The sequence below is a fragment of the Dermacentor andersoni genome, chromosome 5, assembly GCF_023375885.2.
Source record: "Dermacentor andersoni chromosome 5, qqDerAnde1_hic_scaffold, whole genome shotgun sequence".
Classification (NCBI taxonomy): domain Eukaryota; kingdom Metazoa; phylum Arthropoda; class Arachnida; order Ixodida; family Ixodidae; genus Dermacentor; species Dermacentor andersoni.
This window is the reverse complement of record NC_092818.1, coordinates 83599602-83604908: the sequence shown is the minus strand read 5'-3', so window position 1 is coordinate 83604908 and position 5307 is coordinate 83599602. Positions and strand designations below refer to the sequence as shown.

Here is a 5307-nt window from a genome sequence, read left to right as displayed (position 1 = left end):
TTTTCTTCTTTTTCTTTTTTGTCTAGGGAAAGTTGTGCGTAGAGGTATACCAATTTGAATGACTATCTGACGCGTAAACTTCTGATCATTCAGTCAGAGCGGGATGCAACTTTGAAACTGAGCAAACTACGAGAAAGAACTGACACGCCAACGTACATTATCAATAGCCCTGATAGTGAATATTGCTGCGGCTTTCCATTTTCCGAAAGCGAAAACGTTACTTCAACAGTAACGTGCTCAAAGATTTGTTGCTATGCGCAGCGTGAACTTATCTATTTATGATAACTTCCCGTTTGCAGCGTCCCATTGTAAAAGTACTGCTATCGAAAATCTATCCTACACTGCCGTGTCGAATCTTGGGCATGTACTCCACTTGCTCGTGTAGCGTTTCGTTTGGCACGGGTTTCCGTCTGTCAGGATGGCCGAGCGGTCCAAGGCGCTGCGTTCAGGTCGCAGTCCGGTCTTCCGGGCGTGGGTTCGAATCCCACTTCTGACATACTTTTTTAAAGTGGACCCTGTGGTCTTCATTTTTTAATTTTTTTTTGGGGTGAGGGGGTCGTGGGTGGCGGGGTTTTGTAAGGTAATTGTATACATATTATTTGACGCTGCATAACATGGATCATTCGCGACGTCCAGCCGACACGACTGATTAATAAATGTAACGGGTACAGTTTATGAAGGTACTGATTCCTATTTGTTAATACTGTGTCGTAACATGAAAACCATAGTAAAGAGTGATAGTAATCTTCGCAATCATATCTAGAATGATTCTTGCATCACCCTGTGTGTGGTTTCGTTGAACCATACTACGGAAGAGTACAAAATTCCGAACATGACAAATTATGGTCGTCGAGGTCATAATTGCAGTAGTACTTTTCATTTTAACTATTTCATTCGCTACATTACACTTATAGTGATTCAGGGTTACCAACACTCTCTTGTTCAATACAATATACACACGCTCCGCACAAAAGCTCCAAGCGTTTGGTGTCCTTCGCTTCAACTGCTCGCCCTCGCGTGCATTTCCGCCCTCGCTCGTCCCACTCCTGAGCTGGACGCGCTGCTCCGACTTGGCGTGTTTCACCGAGGGTTCTTGTTTTGTTACGTTGTTCTTGCTGCCCTGCCCGCCGACAACAACGGAATACTTGCAAATACAAGCGAATGTTGGAAGTCTTGCGCCAATATTGAACAGATCAGCGTGTATACTTTTCTTAACTTAGTGCCTCGTTAAATGTAGCGTGTACACCATAATCAACGGCCAAGAACGAGATACGGAGATCGAATCCTAACTGGTCAGACAGCTGACGTTAACTGATTACCCCGTGCTGCTAGATTTTTTCTAAATACGGAATACGCATGCAGAACAGGAGAAAGGAAATTACGGATCTATTAGAGTAGTTAGAGCACTATTCGAGTAGTCATTTTATTGTTATTTAGAGCATCATTTATGTATTGTTTACGCCGGCATATTTTGTTATAAAATATTTTCTCAGTAGCTGTGTAGGAGCATGCACTGCATCAAGCATCCATTTTCTATGTCTTAATGTATAATTTGTTATACATTTTTCTTTTTGTCTTGGCAGGAGTAAGGGCGTCACGGCAAGCTAAAGACAACCGTAAATATTCAGCCGTGCCATCCAAGACAGTTTTCTATCATTGCCCTCTATAAAAAGAAAGAAAGAAAGAAAGAAAGAAAGAAATTCATAGTAGGCTAGACAAGTAAGAAAATTGAAACAAATTTCGGGCCAAACCCACGGTCTTATTATGAGGTAGGTCGTAGTGGGGGCTGCGGAAAAATTTTGACCATGTGGTGTTCTTTAACTTGCACCCACTTCATGGTACACGAGCACTCTTGCATTTCACCCCGATATAAATGTGGCCACCGCAGCCGGTATTCGAACCCGTGGACTCGTGCTTAGCAGCGCCACTGCACAGCCACTAAGTCATCATGGCGGGTAGTATAGAAGTAGATAAAGAAACGAACAAAAGAAGGAATGAAAATTCAAAGGAAGACCGTAAAAAGAAACAAAGAAGGAAAGAAAGTAAGTGGCGACTATTTTACCAACAGATTCCTGGCCTATCCCCCACAGTAGGTTTGTGCCGTTAATTGAGGCTCCATCACAATCATCACATTCACCTGCGCTTATGAGTAAGATTTGCGCGAGCATGTTTTAAAAAGTTTAGCCACTCTAGCAGGTCACGCTGTACATCATGTGTTTGCTCAGAGTTAAATAGATCTGCTCAAGTTCTTTTTTCTTTCGTAGTTTCTCTTTATTGCCTTTTTATTCGGCTGCGTGATATATACTGATGGAGTATTCCCATCCAGTTGAGGAAATCACGGTACCTAGATGGCTCTATTTTCTCACAGATATACACACAAACGGCGGTAAAATGGCTAACCCTCTTCTTTCTTTTTTGATGCAAATGAATGCCAGATCAATTTGTTCTTTCTTGGGTTACAACAGACGCAGCAAACTGTCAGGCTTACGCAGTGGCTATGACGTTTTTCTGCAGAGCTCGATGTTTAGGTTTCGATTTCCGGGCCACAGCGGCCGTGTTTCAATGGGGAGAAAAATGCAAGGACACTCGTGTATATAGATTTAGGCATACATTACAAAAAAAAAAAAACCTGAAATTAGTCCGTATCCCTCCTCTATATGGCCTCTCTAACAGTGATGCTTAATTAAACTTACTACACGTGCCTTCTGATAAAGTGGGCTACACTTATATTTTCAGCCTTCATGTTGCTTTTAATGCGCGTGATGTTTCTTTTTTTTTCATCCTCAAATTTCCGCATGTTCCGGCAGTGTGGCTAACCGTATGGTAATTACCATACTGTAGGGCATTTTTGACCATTTTGACTGCTTGGTAATGCCGTAGAGCCGCCCGGCAATCTTACGACAAAATGCAGCCTAATTTCGCCATGGCGTTCCCAACCGTAGGGTAATTACCGCACTGGAGGGTTTCTTTCTTGTTCTTTAGCATTTTGAGCAATCGACAATCTAGAAGAACATACACAAGAAATTTCTACCAGCTCAACATCGCTAACCAAGTGCCGCTACACCGAAAAAAAAACACAGCGATAACAAAAAAAAATTCTTGGCGAATACCGAGACTGACGAGCTCGCAGGAACATGCGAAAAAAAACAATCCATAGTTTGCACTTTTCGCCAATGATGGCACCAATAGTTTCGGCACTAAGGTCATCTGCTGTGTTGGGCGGTAATTTTGGATCGAAAAACGAAAGACCATTACTCAGCTTTTTGCAGTGGTTTCCTTGGAGGCAACTTTTCGTTCTGCCGAGGCACTTGCATCAACAGCTAAAAAATGCTTCCCGCAGAGGAACATACCTTTGAAAACATATTTCGTCGTAACTGCGAGAATACCAGTAGAATGGTCCACCAACACAATTCTTTGATGCAGAACTTGGTTGGAAAGGCAGATCGGCTTTTCGTTGTAATACGGTGCATGTGCTACTCTGCCCACATCGCTGCGAGAAAATCTGCAATGAAGTTACCTAGCTACGCTGAAAACCTCCTGCGAAATATTGCCTGTTACATTAGCCATAGTAGCAGGTGGCAAGCTCAGCTGGCCGCTTCTCAGGAATATCTCCAAACAGAGAAAGGAAAAAATTGCATCGTTGTTGGACGCGACGGCGTCATTCACAACTGCATCGAGCGTGTATTAGAAGAATGGGATACGCCGACACTTCTCTTCCAGGACGAAGTCATTACTGATCGCGTTGTCGTAGCCAAAAATATCTTAAACGACATGAAGTGTGTCACCGAGGCCTACTTGAGCTTCATGGGATAAGTTCTGAACTTCTATAACAAGCTAAACGCGCCTTCTTCAGCACCGTGAGAATCTCTTAGCAGGGCTCTAAACAGAAAGAGAGTGTCTTCTCAGAACCCTGTTGCAGAACTTTGTCCGAAACACCGCATTATAAATCAGCTACATCGACCACATGGACCTAAACGTTTTGCTGCCGTTAGAAGACGTCGACTTTGGCAAAGAGTACCGGCGCTGCATGGCTGCATGCTTTGCAGAGGCCAAGCAAACTAAAGTGCAAGATATCCATCTTTGTTGTCAGATGTTTTATCGGGCGGCTGTCCTCTAGGTCCAGAGAAGACTTCCTTCCATTCACTGGCCCATTTCTTTATTTCACGAGGTCAAATCTAAAGCCCCAGCAACTGCTTACAGTAATAGTACAGCAATACAGCAATAAATAACAAGAATACAGCAATAAAAAACCGCTTGAAGAACGTACTTGTGATGCATGTTATGAAAATTATTCAGAGAAATTGCTTGTTTCGATTACCTGGAGCCATTGGTCAATTATATTGGCGCCCAGGTTTTTATTTGTAATATTATTTTTGCTTAAATAATCTATTTAATTATCTGAACACAAAAGTAGTGCGTCGGTGAATACTTCGGGTCTTGGTGAAGTGCACGTACTGTAATATAGGGTATGTTCGACTGTCACGTAGGGTTTGTTGAAATGCTGGTTGGCCACACTGCATTCTGATTCACCTGTGTCAGCTCTGTGTGTCTCGTTCAGACTTGTGCCCGTAATATATCTCGGAGTTCTAGCAACCAACTACCCCGTGAAATAGCGTTAGCTACAATGCAGCGATGGGCAATTACAACCTCGGCGCTCGGCAAGTTTGGCAAGCGCAACAAATAATGCAGAAGCTGCGCCCGTTGTAGCCACAGCTATACCGGCTGGAGCGTGTTCGACGTTAATGACACCACACATTCTTTTTAAGCGCTAAGTCAGCCTAACATGGTCAACATTCATTGATACCTACCTTGGGCGAGGGACATCCAATGAATAAATGTCTACAAGTACGCACGCATTTACAGAACCTTAGTATATTTACTGAAGAAGTTCGGGCGCTTGTAGCTATCTTTTGAAAAGCGGAATCGACCTCAATAAAGTTGATGCTGCCATTGCTGACCCATAATTGCTGACCCTTCATTGCTGACTCTTCATTGCTGACACCTGCAGGGAGTTTAAAGGCGCCCATGCTGGGGTGAGCATCTCTCGGGTGGCGGTGCAAAACAACTTAACGCGTCATCGTAATGTATGCCCTGACAAGCTTATCGCGACATCCAACATTCTTCGCTAGAGTGTCCTTTATTCGACAGGGAACATAAAGCACCAGTGGCTGTATGACGCACAAGATGATCCCGCACACAAGTGTAAGTGGCATTCCATTCCCTCGATGACACTGGATATTTCGGAGAGAGGTGCTTCATCTCAGAATTCCTCTGTGATTCAGAGGTAGATTGTGAATGGTGAGCCGT

At 43.5% G+C, this 5307-nt stretch overlaps 1 non-coding gene across 1 annotated transcript; it reads left to right on the top strand.

Annotated features, from left to right (window-relative positions):
• The first annotated feature begins 412 nt into the window (after positions 1–412).
• TRNAL-CAG (transfer RNA leucine (anticodon CAG)) lies at positions 413–496 on the top strand. The gene has a single exon. It is a non-coding gene; the product is annotated as a tRNA-Leu (tRNA).
• The last annotated feature ends 4811 nt before the right edge of the window (positions 497–5307 follow it).